Source organism: Sarcophilus harrisii, chromosome 4, assembly GCF_902635505.1.
Source record: "Sarcophilus harrisii chromosome 4, mSarHar1.11, whole genome shotgun sequence".
Lineage (NCBI taxonomy): Eukaryota > Metazoa > Chordata > Mammalia > Dasyuromorphia > Dasyuridae > Sarcophilus > Sarcophilus harrisii.
Window position 1 is genome coordinate 242,296,843 of NC_045429.1, and position 19,564 is coordinate 242,316,406.

The window sequence follows — 19,564 nt, forward strand, 5'->3', positions numbered from 1 at the left end:
GTAAAGTCGAGTCACTGTTTAATGTCAAAATGTGCCAGCAAAGGTGAACAAGAATGTTTATAAGGCTGTCTCTACTTCAGTTGGGCATGGAACCATGTCAGAATCCTAGTGGAGGTCCATCCTGGCCATGTATACCATCTAAGCTAGGCTGGTCAGAAATAAATTTATTTCTAAATTATGAATTACTATGGCTGTCTTGAATTTTATTGCCTGAGTTATTTCATCTGAGGGTCTTACTGAGATAAGCCTTTGGCTCATTTGACAGCCAGTCCCTCTCCCTGGAGGGCGAAAGAGATTATGGATCCTAGGGGATGGCCACCAAGAGACCTTCCTCAGTCTCTAGTACTCAGTAATCTCTTTTCTGCGGACCAGTAGAGTGAGACCCAAATTTTGAATGCGGTCCAAAATTGGCATAAAGCATTCTAAAAGCCAGTTCTGGTTAATAAGATTTTGAGGGGCCCCTGCAGCTGCAGCTCCCTAACTATCCTGCAGCCACCTGTCTGTTCTGGTGAGTACTCCTGTATTTGTAGCAAGTGGGCCTACCTGGACGCAGTGTTAATGGACCCTTGTTGACCCCTATGGGACACCATTGTGAGGGTCCTGATCTGATTCTGTTTGTGTGAGACTAGTCTGTCTGTTATGTGGTCTATGTTCTATGTGTTCTGTGTGATTTGTCTGTCTGTTTTGTTGGTTGAAAAGCTTTGTTATAAAATTGTGATTTCTAACTTTTAATCTGTTGCACTGATTCATAAGCAAAAGCAACAGGATTAAAAAAAAATGTAAAAGGTAAAAATGGAGCTCTGCATATCTGTGTATGTCTGTTTGCTTTGTATTTTGTGTTCTATGTTAAAAGTTAGCAAGCTTGTAAGAGAGAAGAATTCAGCCTCTGTGTTGCAGGCTTAGAAAATATCAAGAAGTTTGAAAAATCTTTCTCTCTCCCTCTGTCTCTAGCTGACTGCAGCAATGTTGTGAGGGAAAAGGGAGAAAAGGGAGAGAAGGGTAGAAATAAAAAAAGAAATAAATAAAAAATAGATTGAAAGGGATTTGAAAGTTTGGAAAGTTAAAAAAAAGTTATATAAAAGAGCAGTGTGCTAACATTTAAAGAAAAGAAGCTTGAATGGAATATCTAGGCATTCTCTGTGAAGGTAGAGAAAAACACTAAATGGGCTTGGAAGTGCACAGAAGCCTCTTTGGATTCTGGAAGGGAAAAAGGGAATTCAAGGTGAAACAAACTTCTCTCCGGGGAGGAGGTCCTGGAAAAAGCCCCTAGTCTGTTTGCTGATTTAAGAGCTTTGTTACGTTTTAAGAATAATGATTAAGAAATTTGGGAATTGGTTGTTTGAAAACTTGGTTGTTGTGGGGAGCCAGCACTAAACTACAGGTGATAAGGCCACATTCCTAAGATTGCTTTAACCTTGAGTAGGTAGACATCTAGGTGCCTTCTAAGCACATCCTGGAGCTTCCTATGTGACCAAAGACCCCTGGTCAACTCATCCTTTGGCAGGAAACTAATCCTTTGTCTAGGGCCCCCCCTCACCCCCGCCCTGTACTGAGTTCGCTTGACCCTTGCTTCCTTTCCTCTTGCTATAAGTACCTCTACTATTGCACTCATTAAAACGAGGCTTGATCAGATATCTTGTCTTGCTCCGTTCTTCCCGTCCCCTGTGCCTTGCCCCTACTCTTTTATTTCAGGGTCCACACACATGCTGTCTCGTGGGTTGAGGCAATTGGCACCCAAACATGGGGCCCGGAAGATTTTGGAGTAAGGAGTAGGCATTGCTGGATCGAACCTCCGAACAAAAAGACTGCGCAGTCCCGGAGAATTTGGAGAATAAAGTCACCACTGGTCTGCCTGCCCCGAGGAAAAGAGACCTGCAGTAAGTGAGATTTTGATACCATGGGAGAGGAAATTAGTATATATGATAGATTGGTTGAGGGTCTCAAAGACTCATAAAGGACACGTAGAGTAAAGGTTAACAAAAAAGAACTAAGATTTTTAAGTTTTAGAAGATGTCTGTCCATGGTTCCCACAGGAAGGAACCATTGATGAGAAAAGGTGGAAAAGAGTTGGAGATGGCCTTAATGATTTTTATGTTAACAAAGTAATTCAGGACAATTCCTCTTTCTTAAAAGATGCCCTTAAAGCACACCAATTCTAGGTTCAAATTAGGCTCCCATAACAATGAAAAGGATTCTGTATCAATTATCATTCCCTTAGGTAAAGTTTCAATGACCCTCCTCCCAAAACTGCTTCTACCCCTCCCTCAATGGCTTTTCTTTAATTTCCCCAAACCACGAGCCTTTAGCTCCATTGACTTAAAAAAGGAAGCGGTTCTTCAGCCTCAGTCAGGCCTACAGTGGACAACAAAATTGATTTGGCATTTGAGAGAGTAAGTCTGTCTGGGTGCCTTTTGGGGTACCATCTGGATCTGATTCTGATTATTCTGGTTCTGTTCTGGTCTTTTGCTAGCAATCTGTAGTCTCAGAATAAATACCAACAGGTTTAAAAGTTCTGAGACAGGTTTTTTCTGGGACGCCAGAAAATATCCTCTGAGTATGTGTTATATGTTTGTTTAATAATGTAACTGTGTTTTCTATGTTCTGTGTGATTTGTCTGTCTGTTTTGTTGTTAGTTGGAAAATTTTTAACAACAATGTTGCAATTGTGCTAGTAAAATGGAGCTCCCTGTTTGTCTGTTTGTCTGTGTTAATAGTTAGCAAGCTTGTAAGAGATAAGAATTCAGCTTCTGTGTTGCAGGCTTAGAAAATATCAAGAAGTTTGAAAAATCTTTCTCTCTCTCTCTGTCTCTGGCTGACTGTAGTAGTCTTGTGAGGGAAAAGGGAGAAAAGGGAGAGAAGGGAAGAAATTAAAAAAAGAAATAAATAAAAAATAGATTGAAAGGGATTTGAAAGTTTGGAAAGTTAATATATATAAGAGCAGTGTGCTAACATTTAAAGGAAAGAAGTTTGAATGGAATATCTAGACATTCTCTGTGAAGGCAGAGAAAAGCACTAAACGGGCTTGGAAGTTCATAGAAATCCCTTTGAATTCTGGAAGGGAAAAGGGGAATTTAAGGTGAAACAAACTTCTCCCCCTGGGCGGAGGTCTTGGAAAAAGCCCCTAGTCTGTTTGCTGATATAAAAGCTTTGTTAAGTTTTAAGAATAATGATTAAGGAATTTGGAAATTGGTTATTTGAAAATTTGCTTGTGATTTTAAAACTTTTAACCTGTTGTACTAATTTTGTAAGTAAATAGAATTTAGCTATTTTAAACGGACAGGAAAGTTTTTTTTTTTTTTTTCCTTGAAACAGAGTCTGCTAGAGTAAAGAGCAATAAGATTCAAGCTTAGCCTGGCCTGGGCAATAAAAAGCTCTGGAGCTAAGATGCTAATAGCTGTTAGAAGAAATGTGGTGGGAAAGAAAAGAAAAAAAAAACTTTTAAAAACAGCTGTATTAGTTTGGTTCAGAGTTTGTTACCTTCTGAAATATATTGAGTTATTTGTTAACATAAGTTATACTTTAAATCCAGCTCTGCTGGACATGTGTGGGTTTTGTGGAGTTTTGAGTTATTCACTATATAGTATGAATCTTACAAGTTTTTGAAGGAAAAAAGGAAAGAAAAATGCAGGTGATTTAGGAAGGACTGATTTGTAGGAGCAATTAGAGGTTTTCATGGTTTTAGGAAGGTGAAAGAAAGACGTTTGGGAGTAAGTGAAGAGGTGGGGGAGGGAGCCACCCACTCCCACTGCCTTCTGCTGCTTCACCATAAGGAGCATCTGGGTAGGGAAGTTCTTTAAGAAGATTGTTCAAGTATATAGATAGGGAGAAAGAGAAAATTGGAAATGGGTAGATTTGGGAAGAAAGTAAATAAACTGATGGGCTAAATCTTGAAAAGGGTCCCCATGTAGGATATTGAGTGGGGAACCTGAGGGAAGTTTTTTTCTAGGGGGCAGGAGTGGGGGAAAGGTGGCCACGTGGAATCCTCTCCTCCCCTCACCTCCCTGAGTATGTTCTTGCTGTTTTTGTTTTTCCCTTATCTGACTACAGCCAGTGCAGCAAACTGTGATTTTTAAAAACATGCTTACTTTTAGCTTAATTGATTGAATATTTGTTTCTTGATACATAAATGTTTTCTTGTTTAAGGAATATGGTCATAAATATGATCCATACTTTGATACGAATATTTCTAAAAGTTTAATTGCTATGTTAAAAACCTTCTTGAATTCTTTTATGTGGAATTGGGTATTTGTATAAGTTCAAATTGATTGTATTGGGTCATCCTGATGTTATTTAAAGGGGCTCTGAAAATAATAGTTTTTTTCTTTGTCCTTTTGGAAATGTTTCTGTTATGGACAATATGCAATTTGGGATATTTTTCCATGTATTGGGTATTTTAAAAGCAAAATAATTTGTATGTATAATGTTCACTTATGTAACATCTACCCAGATTTGATAATTGTTCTAAGCTGTGAACTTACTGAGACAAAATTTCTTTCTGTGATTACTATAAGGTTATGATAAATCTTTGTTTAAGATTTATCAGAAATCTGATTAATGGAATTTGTTATTGAGGTAAAATTTCTTGGGATTATAGTTAAGTAGTTAATGCTATTTGGGAGTTTTAAAGCTCCATCCTCTGACAGTTACTGAGACGATTGATTGGAATAAAACTGGGTTAAGGCTATTTTATCCTGTATGTGCTAAAGGTTGAATTTGACTGCATATGTTATGTTATAGTTATGTTCTTGCATTTTTTCTTTCTATAACTGATCTCTATGATCAGAGCAAATCTCAATGATCTATTTTGTCAATAGAATCTGTTAATGCAATTCAATTATGTCATGCCTTGCTATTTTCAGTCTGATTATATGTAATCCTTGTATCCTAAATGCTTGGGCAACTGAGTATTTAGCTTGGTCATCTGTCTGTTACTAGATATTTGTGTTTTGTTTCTTTAAGGTTTCTACATGATAAGAGGACAATTAATAGTGGTCTATAAGACTGCACCCATTTGCATTTCCTGTAAAGCAAACTCATCTCTTCACATAGAAAACAATTTATTTTGTCCTGCTCATATTTTGCAACAGTCTGGTAAACTGAGTCTTTCTATCTGAGACTGATCTAATCTTTATTTGTTAGATTTGTGTTTTTTTGTTCTAGATTTTAGTCAAATTACAGATATTGGCTTGCTTCTGGAACCTGGATCAGCTTTGATCAGCTTTGATTGTCAGCGCAGTACACCTACCCTCTCTCTGCATGAAATGCCATTTGTCAACCTGGAGTAGCAGTTTTTAAAGTGAGACCATGGACTGGACCTTGCATCTACTGTACTTTGGACTGATATGAGGGACTTTGGGAATGATTGATGACTAACTGTTAAATCTTGCATGGATCATCTATTACTGTGTGTTTAAGATTTGGGATGGGATTTGTTAACACTGTGTAATTATTGCTGTTATGTTTGAGGGATTTTTAGGAAATGCTATTGTTCTAGTCTGTTATGTATAGGGATTTTGATTCACTCTTGGGATTTATATGGGGAATAGTCATTTGATAATTCCTTTCCGTGAGAAAAAAAAAAGGGGGTGGGGAGGAAGAGATAGAACATTGGGGAAACTGGTATATTTTTTTTTCAAAATACATGAAAGAATGGGAACCCCTAGCTCCTATTCACTTTGCCTTAGGCATTTTTGCCCCACCCCCTATCTTGCTAGTTCAGATTGAATTTGGATGCTTTAGCTTTCGGATCCCTTATTTTGTTAAAATTGCCCTGGCAGACTCACCTTTTGGGATTATTTTGGTTAGAAAGTTTTAGAAATCAGACACCTGACTTGGGACTGGCAATCTCTCTGATCTGTTTTTCTTCAGTCCTGTAACCCCAGTTCATTAATTAGGTATTCATCATTTCAAAGGACCTTGTTTGATATGAGGCATCTAAAAAGTTTGGAGTTTGCCTGCCTTGGTCTAACTGTGCATAATCTGCTCTGCAATCTGATCCTTTCTGCAACCCTGTCTGTTTCTCTGGGCAGGGACAAGTGAAGCTACTACAGCCTCATCTTTCTCCCCTGGAGAGATCTGCCCCTCTGAATGGGTCTGAGCTCTTGGGCCCTGCTGCTCTGTAAGCAGAGACTGAGTTAAATGCACAAATGACCACAGACCTAACTCACAGTGAACTGTCCATCTCAAACTGGATTCTCTGGCTGAGATGGTGCCTCAACTATAAAGAACCTGACATGCTTGCAACAGGGAGCCTTTGTACTGCTGTTAACTCTGAGGTTATCAGGAAGAGATTTGTCCTTGCATTTTTCTAGTTTTATTTAATATTGGACCACAGTTCTCTTTAATTGTCCTGACTCAGTTTCCCGAATTGTTTCTGCCTCAGTTTCCCTAAATTGTTCTGTCTCAAGTTTCCTTAACAGTTCTGCCTGATTCCCATAGTTGCAACCCCCGCTTCTGATTCATTAAGGACTGAGGGCCACTTGCTCTAAGGTTATAAAATCTTAATGTGAGACTCAAGATAAGGGGGAGTCCAGACTTCCTGGCTCCTATCAGAATGTCCAGTGTCTCCAGCCACACTGTCAGAACCAGATCCATAGTCTGTTCCTACTCTCTATGTTCTGACTCTGCCCCTGCCTTGGTTTACCCCTGTGGTTGTACCATGTGTTTGTATACATGTCATTGAGAAGTCACATTCACCACTGGATACTTTGAGAATAGAGTCCTGTCCAGTCAATCAAATTCTCCCATAGATAGAATATTGGGAATTCTCTGATCTCTGTCTTGTCTCAGTTTCTCCTGCCTTACATTTGCCTTCTTAGCTTTCAGGTCAATGCAGACATTAAGACCCTAGAGAGTTTCCTTACTCATCTAGGAAAGTCAGTGGGTTCCCTGCCAGAAGATGTGTTACAGAACCACCGTGGGTTAGATCTGCTGTTCGGGAAGCAAGGAGTCTGTGCATGGCACTGGGAGAATCATGTTGTTTCTGTGCAAACCGGCTGGGTGTCATTAGGGAATCTCTTGCTTCCCTGTGTAAGAAGTTAGATGACTAGGAGGCCAGTTGTGAGCCTTCAATCAGTCACTCTATGACTGGCTGACCACCCTCCTCAGGAGTTACAGGCCCAGTCCTCTTGTCACTTCTCCTCTTCCTCATAGCTCCCTGGAATAAGAAAGTGCCTCATCTCTGAAGTTCAGGATCGCATCCAGACCCTGGAACTTTTCACTCTGCTCTTAAGATGGCTTATTCCCGGATGGCCTCAGATGAGTCACAACTATGAGCCTAAAAAGGGGGGAGTAAAATGGACAAAGGACTGGCCTCCCCTCCCCTCCCTCAGTCTTAGGTTAAAGGGCCTGGGGCTCACAGAGAAAGGCCTGCCCTGCTCAGCTAGATTAAAGAAGGTGTTTTGCACTTCAAAGTGCCTGCTCAACAATTAGGGGTATCTGTTCAGTAATCCTCACCTATAAACTATGTTAAACATCTGCCATTGTATCCTTTGTCCTGTAAAGTCAAGTCACTGTTTAATGTCAAAATGTGCTGGCAAGGGTGAACAAGAGTGTTTATAAGACTGCTGTACTTCAGTTGGGCACGGAGCCATGCCAGAATCCTACTGGAGGTCCATTCTGGCCATGTAGACCATCTAATCTAGGCCGGTCAGAAATAAATTTATTTCTAAATTATGAATTACTATGGCCGTCTTTAATTTTATTGCCTGGGCTATTTCAGCCTCATCATCCTGCTAGCCCCATGGATCTCCGTTTCAGTTGTTTCAGCAGAACTACCTGGAGCAGTTTACATTTCACTTGGGCCAAGCCTCTGGCTATTTTCTTTGGATCTTCTTCCATTGTCCCAAGAGGATAATCTAATAATCTAAGTAAAATTAATAAATATTCCCACAATATAAATTACCCAGATTAACAGAAAAGGAAATAGAATATTTAAATAATCCTATGTATTTTTCTATATTTTTAGATTGTTAGATTTATTGACATATAATTGGGGAATATAGCTCCTAATAACTGATATAGCCTTATCTTCATTGGTGATGAATTTGCCCTTTTTATTTTTGATATAAATAATCTGTTTTTCTTCTTTTGTTAGAATCAAATTAATTAATGATTTATATTGTTTACCCCTAAATTCAGCTTCTAATTTTATTTATTAGTTGAATGGTTACATACTTTCAAATATATTAATTTCTCCTTTGATTTTCAGGATTTTCTATTTGGTGCTTTATTAGGGATTTTAAAATTGTTCTTTTCCTAGTGCTTTTTTTCTTTTTTTGATTGTATGCCCAGTTAATCCTTCTGCTCTTTCTCTATTTCATTGATGAAAGGATTTATAGATCTTTAATAAATATTCTCTAACTGCTGTTTTGGTTGCATCCCACAAATTTTGATGTTGTTTCATTGTTATATTTTTTTAATGAAGCCATTTATTGTTTGTAGGATTTATTTTTTATTTTGTATTATTTCAACAGCTATAATATGGAATGTAAGCCTAAGTAAAAATGGTAGATGTCTTAAAAGAACTGAAACAGGACTCTAGAAATAAATAAAGAGCAATTTAATAAATGAGTAAATGAATGAATTTATATTATCTAGTATGAAATAGACTTTCACAGATTCTTTAAAATGTTTTATTCATATTTTTAAGGGCAGCAATTGAAATGAAATGCTCTTGATTTTAAAGAATTTAAAAATGTGTTAGAAATAGGGAAAGTTTTTTCTGGACAGTTACATTCTTTCATTTGGCAGCAACTTTTTATCCAAATAAAGGATTCCAGGAATATGGGTTAAAAGGAAATTAATTAAATTATGTGTACATATATACACACATATGTGTTTGTGTGTGTATTTAAATCTGCCTGGAGTCAGGATTGTGATCTCAGGACTCCAAATGTATAATTTAAAAAGATAGTAGAAGCAACTCATCATATTGGTATTGATAATATCAGTAAAGTAATATATATATATATATATATATATATATATATTTTTTTTTTAATTTTGTCAAGGTTAACTAACAAAAGGGAACATGGGAAACCTTATTATATCATCAAGTACTGTGAGTACTAGACCCATATAGGCATTTCTCTTTGAGGTGTTTTTTTTTTTGTTTGTTTGTTTGTTTTGTTTCTTGAGGGGTAGGGTTGGGGATGGGAATTTCTCAATTAGTTTTAAAGGTAAAAGGCAAATTCAAGGTAGTAGTTAACATTTAAAGGATAAAAGCCAATAATCAGTTGGCTCCTGGGGTTATTCTTTCAAGTTAAGAATCAAAGACTGTACAAAAGTGAATATAGATTTATTTTTCTCTAAGAGTCTATCTGTTAAATACTAACTTATTTTCAATAGGAGAGGAGATAAAGATGTTTCTTATGAATGTCAATCTGCATAAATGTGTACATGAATGCATATATTTAATAGCAATTCATATTTATTTTATTTATATTTTTGAATGAGGAAAAATAACAATTTCAAAATTTTAAGAAGCAAACCTGAATTCTTATACACAAAATAAGAAGATACATAGAACTATACCCTAGAGACCATACATTATTGAAAGCATTGTAAGAACTAAAGTTTCACTGGCCCTGTAAAAGTCTTTAATTTTTTATCCTACTTCCTAGAGAGGTTTTTCCAAAATTTTATTTTCTCTTTTCAAGCCCTTACTTCTACCCATTTTGCATCTCCCTTTTAGAAAACAACAACAACAACTACACTTCTTTTTTTAATAACAATAAGAACTTTTTATTTTTTTTTAATACCTGCAAAGATATTTTTCAACATTCACTCTTGCAAAACCTTGTGTTTTTCTCCCTCCCTCTTCACCAACCCCTCAGCAAATAATCCATACACAGCAAGTAATCCAAAATTGGTTAAACATGTGCAATTCTTCTAAACATATTTCCACATTTATCATGCTGCACAAAACAAATCAGATCAAAAGGAAGGGAGGAATGAGAAAGAAAAAAAAAAGCAAACAATATAAAAAAGTGAAAATACTGTGTTATGATCCACATTCATTCCTTATAGTCCTCTCTGGATGAAAAATGGTTCTCTCTATCACAAATCACAAATCAGGAATCACCTCACTGTTGAAAAAAAGCTCAATAGATCATAGTTGATCATCACATAATCTTGTTGCTGTGTACAATGTTCTTTTGTTTCTATTCAGTTCACTTATTATCATGCAAGTCTCTCCAAGTCTTTCTGAAATTATCCTGCTGATTCGATTCTTATGGGACAATAATATTCTTATAGAACAATAATATTCCATTACATTCATATGCCATAACTTATTCAGCCTTTCCCCAACTAATGGGCATCCATTCAATTTCCATTTTCTTGACACTACAGAAAGGAGTGCTAAAAACATTTTTACACACATGTGTCCTTTCCATTTTTTTTTTACAATGTCTTTGAGGTACAGACCCAATAGTGTTACTGCTGGATCAAAGGATATGCTGGATCAGAATTTTGTAACCTTTTTGACACAGTTCCAAATTGCTCTCCAGAATAGCAGAATCAGTTCACAACTCCATTCATAATGCATTAATTTCCCAGTTTTCTCAAATCCCCTCAAACATTTATCATTATGTTTTCCTTTCATCCTAACCTGAGAAAAAATGGTACCTCAGAGTTCTCTTAATTTGTATTTCACTAATCAATAGTAATTTAGAGCATTTTTTCACGACACAAAATAGCTCTAACTTTTTTTCATCTGAAAATTGTTCCTATCCTTTGACCATTTATCAATTGGAGACTGTCTTGTAATATTATAAATTTGAGTCAATCTCTATATTTTAGAAATGAGGCCTTTATCAGAAACCTTGCATATAAATGTTTTTCCTAGTTTTCTGCTTTCCTTCTAATCGTGTCTGCACTGTTTATATTTTTTTTGTACAAACCCTTTTTAGTTTATATAATCAAAATTATCCATTTTGTATTTCATAATGTTCTCTAGTTCTTTTTGGTCATAAATTTCTTCATTCTTCAAATTTGCTTACAATATCATTTTGATGTCTAAATCATGAGCCTATTTTGACATTATCTTGGTATAAGATGCTTAAGTATTTGTCAATGTCTAATTTATGCTATACTATTTTCCATTTTCCAGCAGTAACTACATTTCTTTAATCATGCTTTCATCCTTCTCTTCAATGGCTAACTGTTGCTCACTGATCAAAATTAAAATTCCTAAAGATAGCATTCAAGATTCTTTAAAACTTGATTCCAATCTGCCTTTCTAGCCTTATTCAATACTTTTCTAAAATGTTCTTGACAAAATAAACTACACATTATTTTCTGATATCACTCACTATATTCATATAAAATCTTTCTCATGCATGTAACTTGTTTAATACTTTACATTTTCATCTTTTGACACTCTTTTCCTTTCAAATTATATTTCAGGTATCATATATGTCATGCAGTCTATCACATGAAAAAGCATAGTAAAATGGATATCATACTGGACCTGTAATTAAAAATTGGATTTAAATCCTATTTTAGACACTTAAATCCTATGAAATCTCAGGTAAATCACTTAGTTTCTCTATGCTTTAATTTCTCCAGCTGAAAATTAGAGGATTTGATTTAATAAACTTTCAAGGTACCACCCAACTCTAAACACATAATCCATCTGTGATCTTCAATACTACCAACTGCCCTTAAAAGTCATGTTTCCTTAGCTCCCTCATTTTCTCTATCAGTGAGCACATCCACATATGTGTGTGTGTATGTGTGTGTGTGTGTGTGTGTATGTATATACAGCCTATTAAATTGTATTATTTGAAGGCAAAATTACAATTTTGTTGTCTTTCTTTTGTACCTAACAAGAATACAATCATAACTCAAAAGGAAGATCATTTGTTTTTTTTTCCCCTCAATTTTATTTTCCCATTTCATATAAAGATAATTTTCAACATTTATTTTTGCAAGATTTTGAGTTCCACATTTTTTCTCCTCTCTCTTTCTCAAGAGAGCAAGCAATCTGAGATATAAAGAACTAATGTTGTAAAAGAAAAAAAAAACAGAACAGAAGGGAAACCACAAGAAAGAAAACAGCATAGAAAAATGGTGAAAATAGTATGTTTTGATCTACATATAGTTCTCTCTCTGGATGCTGATGGCATTTTTTTATGCCAGGTCTATTGGAGTTGTCTTGGACTTCCACATTGATGAAAAGAGCTAAGTTTATCATGGATAATCATCACTGTTATTATGTACAATGTTCTCCTAGTTCTACTCATTTCACTTAATATCAATTATTCTAAGTCTTTCAAGGCTTTTTAAAAATCAGCCTGCTCATCATTTCTAATAAAATAATCCATTACATTCATATGCCATAACTTATTCAGTCATTCTGCAATTGATGGAAACCACTCAATTCCAAATTCCTTCCCATCATAAAAAGAGCTGCTACAAACTTTATTTTTCACATGTGTACCCTCTTCCCTCTTTTATGATGTCTTGGGATATAGAATCAGTAGAGTCACTACTGGATCAAAGGATGTGCAGAATTTTATAACCTTTTGGACATAGTTCCAAATTGTTCTTCAGAATGTCTGGATCAGTTCACCACTCTACCAATAATGCATTACCGTTTCAGTTTTCCTACATCTCCTCCAACATTTATCATTATGTTTTCCTGGATCTAAGCCAATTTGATAGTTGTGTAGTGGTACTTCAGAGTTGTTTTAATTTTCATTTCTCTAATGAATAGTGATTTAGAGCATTTTTTCATATGGCCCAAAATAAATCTAATTTCTTCATCTGAAAATTGTCTGTTTATATCCTTTTCTATTTATTAATTGATACATGATTTGTATCGTTGTAAATTTTACTTAGTTCTCTATATATCTTAGAAATGAGACCTTTATCAGAAACACTTTATCAGAAACCAAAAAATTTTGGTTTTTAGTTTTCTGCTTCCCTTCTAATCTTGTCTGTATTGGTTTTGTTTGTGCAAAACTTTTGTAATTTAATGTAATCAAAATTATCCAATTTGCATTTCATAATGTTCTTTAATTCTTGTTTGGTTATCAAATCAAAATTTTTATTTTATATTTTATATCAATCCATATGACAATTAGATAATTGTCAGTACACTAATGAGCCCAGAACCATAAAGATAAAGGATTATTAGTTTAAAAAATAAAGTTTGTTTTTTTTTTAAGTAAGGACTTCAGTAAGGTAAAACTTATCATTGACAGATGGTGATTTTACCTCAGAACAACTTTTCCAAGATGATAAAATACAAATTAAAATATTAGATAATGAGCTACAATACTCTAATAAAAATGTAGCAATTGATGATGATTTTTTGCTCCATTCTAATATAGTTTCAATATAAAATTTAAACTGTAAGCAAAAATTGGACCAAATTCTAGTCTGGAGGATGCCAAGTTAAAGCTCCATCTTCCACCATGCACAAGGGAATTGGAGTTATTATGAACATATTGAATCCGAATGAATATGTTCTAATATGAATATATTTGGCCACCTAATGAATACATGGCAATGTTTTGCAATGTGTGTAAAATCTTGAATATGTGATTTATTCTATTTCTTCTTTTTTTTTTTACTTGTCTGTGCATTGCAAGGAGAAACAGGCAGTACTTTGCTAAGGAAGCTCAGACCCATCTGCTTCTCATTTGGATTTCCTTTATGTTTGAAAGTTCTTCCCCAATTTTCAAGTCTTTTGAAAATCTGGGATAGAAGAATGGTACTTTATAAACTTGGCAGAGAAAAGGAGAACTAACAAATCCTCATCTCAACTTCCTATTTTCATTCAAATATTCTAGCATCACATTTTAAATTTGTTTCTTTAAAGTGAACATTGGTTTTTATGGCATCTTAACATAAAACTCCAATACTAAGAATCCTATAATATGAAATATACAGCAATATAGTATTAGATGCTGATCTCCTTTATAATTACCTTCCCCAGTCTACTTTATTTAAAAATGGCCTGAACTAATTTCTTTGGATTATTTGCAAAGAATAATTCTTTTCCTCTGAAAACTGTTCTCATAGTTATAAAAATGATTGCTAATGAAACAGGGTTTTAAAATAATCTTTCATTTTTCTCAATCAGCCAGAAATAAAGAATGGCTTCTGATCTCATATAATTGTATTAATTTCTATGTTTAGATTCTTTACAGTATTGTAGTCCTCTTTATAATATGAAATCTTCAGAGAAGTTCTTTGATATAAGTAGTTCTAGGATTACAGTGTTTATGAAAGGGAAGCTACCTCACTAGAGACATAATAATAGGTGAAAATTTTTAAATAGGTGAAAAATTTATAACAGTTCATTTGGTTTTGAATTGTAGAAAACTTGTTTCTACAGGCTAAACACTTTTATGCTACTTTCTTTACTCCCTATTTTTTCAAAGCTTTATCTTTTTGTCATTGTTCTTCAGTGGCAAAAGCTCTCTAGGGAATTCTCTTTGGCCTTTTTCCTCTGATTTCACATTTACTTATGTCTCAGGTGAAAATCTGATCTCATTGTCCTTTTCTCCTTCTTCTACATATTCTCTACTGTGTGTCACCCAGAAATCTATCAGAATACCATTGCCTGAGCAGTAAGGTCATCTTGTCAATTCTGACACCATTGAATGACTACCACTTTCACTATTTCCATTTTTTTAAACTTGGAAAACAACAATTAAACTAATGTTATCTTTGCTACTGTGAGGTGAACAACACTCAAAATGCTTAGACCAAAGCTCTCTTTCTTGATCACCACTCCCCAAATTATGGTGCATTCTCTTACATTTACAAATTTCTCAAGAGCAAAGACTGTTTCATTCTTGCATTTCTTCCTTCACTTCCCAGCACATAGTAAGCACTTAATACAGACTTTGGATTCTTTGATTGACAATATCCCCCAGTAGACATGATGTACCTCCTGGGAGAACATAAATTCAAGTAGAACTGTAACTTTTTTGTATTCATCTTTTTATAACCAGAAATTACAGTCCCATAATACTTGCTAAAGTGCACTGATTTCGTTTTATGCAAGAGATAAAGGCAAATATTAAATCAATTAACATATGGTAAACACCTACTATGTACCATACAGTGTGGTAGGCAATGAGAATAGAAATTCAAAGACGATAAAATATGTGTTCTCAAGATCAAGATCAAGAATCTTTTATAGATAGAAAGTCTAAGAAAGTCAGAATGAACTGAGTGCAAATTGTACCTGTATTACTACTATATATATAACTGTGCAACTCATTTAAAACCCCAGAATTCCAGGAAAGTCTCTTAAAGCATGGATTGTAAGCATCTGGTTGATAATCAACAATTGTGGAGAGGGTTTCCACCTAGCAATTCCTCATACAGATAAAATCAGAGCAAACAAACAAACAAAAAAATGAACGAAGATTAAAAAAAAAAAAGAAGAAGCTTATAGATAACAAAGGAAGATAAAAAAGAAGTGATAGATAAAAAATGGAAACTGCACAATAGGATTCTCAACACAAATTGTCCTCATGAGCTATCCATTCATAAGGATTCAAACATATGTGATAAATTTCCTTTAGAAATATTGGGGCAATTTTATAGAAAGAGATTTTAAAAGAACACCTTTTTTCTAAATATATACACCATCAATTTTCCACTACACAATCAAACTACAAATAATACATGCACATAATCACTATGACATTGTTTTTGAATAAAACCTAAATCAACTCTTTGCAACTAGAAATTTGTCTATTTCATTCAATCTTGATGACTTATGTTTGCCTCCATTAGGCTAAATATTCTATCTTACATGCTTTGTCTTACCCATTCTCTCTTTGAAAAAGTCTCTGGTTCTTTGAAGAAATAATTTTTTCTACAAAGGATATAATAATAAGATTTGCCCATTAATAATAAAAACTCTTCAAAATTATGATTGTGAAAATATAGAAAAATATAAATAATATTTATTTTACTCATCTAAAGAGAGACAGTTTTGGAAAGAGCCAGTTTCTAAGAGGAAGAAATAATGAGACAGGAAAGATAATGTCTGGCTGGTGACTTTCATTTCCTGAACAACAATCTTTAGTTCTCCCTACAGCAAAATACAAATTGCTCTGTCCTGCTAAATTCCAGAATGTCATTTCATTCATTAGAGGTTTATTCATCTCAATTAAATTAAAAAAAAACATGCATTATACTTAACAGCAGTATTTTCGATATCAGTGGAATTTGATTATCTACCTGAGAAATTAGCTATACCAAACAGAAGGGGAACTTGGAATGTTGTCCAATAATTTATATTATTAGCAGTACGTGGTTTTGTTTTGCATATTTTCATATATACCAGATGAACAGCAGATATAATGATGAATAGAATGTAATGGATACATTCATGAAGCCATTGATTCTGGTCTCAGACATTTACTAGCTGTGTAATCCTGAGCATGTCATTTAACCCTTTTTGATTAAATTTATTAATTTAAAAGGAAAAAAGGAAATGGCCAAAACAAAACAAATCTCCTTGCCAAGAAAACCACAAATGGATAAAAAACAATCACATGTGACTGAAATAATTAAACAACAATGACCAAAAAAGATATAGACCAACATGGTATACCGTATCCTAAAATAAAGTTAAAATGTGTACATAATTTACACATAAAGAGGGATGTTACATGCAAATTATAAAAGAGTGGATATTTTATATCTTTAGTTAATAGGAGAATTTGTGACCAAACAAGAAATAGGATCATGAGAAGCAATATGAATGAAGCCTATTGATTATTTTATAATCTTGCTATTGTTGTGTATAATGATCTCCTGATTCTATTCACTTCACTTAGCATCAGTTCATGTAAGTCTCTCCAACTTTCTCTGAAAACATCCTGCTAATCATTTCTTATAGAACAATAATATTCCCTAGCATTCATATACCATAACTTATTTAGCCATTCCCAACTCATGGGTACTCACTCAGTTTCCAGTTTCTTGCCACTATAAAAAAGGATGCCACAAACATTTTTGCACATGTGGATCCCTTTCCCTTTATCATTTCCTTGGGAAATAGGCCCAATAGAGACACTGCTGGATCAAAGGATATGCACAGTTTGATACCCATTTGGGCATAGTTCCAAATTGTTCTTCATATTGGTTGAATCCATTTACAACTCCACTCACAATGTATTAGTATCCCAGTTTTCACAAATCCCCTCTAACATTCATGATTTTCTTTTCCTGTCATCCCAGCCAATCTGACAGATGTGTCCTCAGAATTGTCTTAATTTGCATTTCTCTGACCTATATTGATTTAGAGCACCTTTTCATATGACTAGAAATGGTTTCAAATTTATTTATCCGAAAATTTTCTGTTCTTAGCCTTTGACCACTTATTAATTGGAGAATGGTTTGAATTCTTATAAATTTGAATCAATTTTCTATTTTATAAATCAGATCTTTATAAGAATCCTTGAATATGAAATAATTCATACTATGCTCAGTTTCTTCTTTGGCAACAAATTTCTTCTTCACAGATCTGAGAGATAGACTATCCTTTATTCTTCAAATTTGTTTATAATACCACGCTTTATGTCTAAATCATGAACCCATTTCTATCTTATCTTGGTATAGGGTGTTAGATGTGGGACAATGCCTAGTTTCTGCCGTAACAATTTCCAATTTTTTTCAGCAACTTTTGTCAAATAGTGAGTTCTTATCCCAGAAGGTAGAGTTTGGGGGATTATCAAAGATTAGATTACTATAGTCATTGACTATTGTGTCTTATGATCCTAAACTATTCCAATGATCAACTATGCTATTTCTTCATATGGATATAATTTTAGATCTGATACAGCTAGGCCACCTTCATTGGCATTTTTTATTAATTCTTTTAAATTCTTGATCTTTCTGGCTCTGTAAAATAATTTCTTGGGAGTTTTATTGGTATGGTACTGTATAAGTAGTTTAATTTAGGTAGTATTGTCATTTTTATTACATTAGCTCAGCCAGTCCATGAGCATTTGGGATCTTTCCAATTGATTAGACCTTACTTCATTTTTGGGAAAATTGTTTTGTAACTGTGTTCATATACTTCCTGACTTTGCCTTGGCAGGTAGAGTCCCAAATAGTTTATGTTATTGACAGTCATTTTAAGTTGAATTTCTCTTTGTATCTCTTGCTGCTGGACTTTGTTGGTAATATATAAAAATACTGAAGATTTATATGGATTTATTTTGTATTTTGCAACTTTGTTAAAATTGTTAATTGTGATTAGTAATTTTTTTAGCTAATTCTCTAAATATACCACCATATCATCTTCAGAGAGTAATAATTTGGTTTACTCATTACCTAATTTGTTTAATCTCTTTTTCTTTTTTTTCTTGCCAAAGCTAACATTTATATTACAATATTGGATAGTAATTGTTATAGTGGGTAACTCTGTTTCACCCCTAATCTTATTGGAATGGTTTTAGTTTATCTGCATTACATATGATGCTTGCTGATGGCTTTAAATTGATGCTACTGATCATTTCAACTCCATTTATTCTTATAATCTCTAGTGTTTTTAATAAAAATGGGTGTTGGATTTTGTCAAATGCTTTTTCTTCATTTATTGAGATAACCATATGAATTTTATTAATTTGTTTATTGATAGAGTCAATTACCCTAATAGTTTTATTGAATCAGCCCAGCATTCCTAGTGTAAATATTACTTGTTTATAGTGTATTATCCTAGGGGTAACTTGCTGGAATCTTCCTAATATTTTATGTAAGATTATTGCTTCAATATTCATTAGGGAAATTGGCCTATAAGTTTCTTTCCTCAGCACCTTATCTGTGTCATAAAAGGAATTTGGTGTGACTCCTTCTTTCCCTATTTTCCAAAAATTTTGCATAATATTGGAATTAATTATTCTTTTAATGTTTGGTAGAATTCACATGTAAATCTCTCTGGCCTTGGAGAATTTTCTTAAGGAGTTGATTAATATTGTGTTCAATTTCTTTTTCTAAAATAGGACTATTTAGGTAATTTATTTCCTCTTCTATTAATTTGAGCAATCTATATTTTTGTAAGTATTCCTTCATTTTACTTAGATTATCAGATTTATTGAAATATAGTTGGGCAAAATAGTTCCTAATTATTGTTCTAATTGCTTCTTTGTTAGTGGAAAGTTTTCCTTTTTTCATTTTTGACATTAATTTGATTTTCTTCTTTTCTTCTTCTAATCAAATTACCTAAAGGCTTATTCATTTTGTTGTTTTTTTCATGAAATCAACTCTTAAATTTCTTATTAATTCAAGTTTTCTTTCTCTCAATTTTATTAATCTCCCCTTTAATTTTCAGAACTTCAAATTTGGTATTTAATTGGGAGTTTTTAATTTGTTCTTTTTCTAGCTTTTTTAGTTTCATGCTTAATTCCTTGATCTTCTCTTTCTCTATTTCATGCAAGTAAGCATCTAGAGATGTAAAACTTCCCATAAGAATTGCTCTGGCAGCACTCCATTGGTCTATTATCTCATTATTGTCATTCTTTTGGATGAAATTATCATTTGTGTCTATGATTTCTTTTTTTATCCACTCATTCTTTGAGATT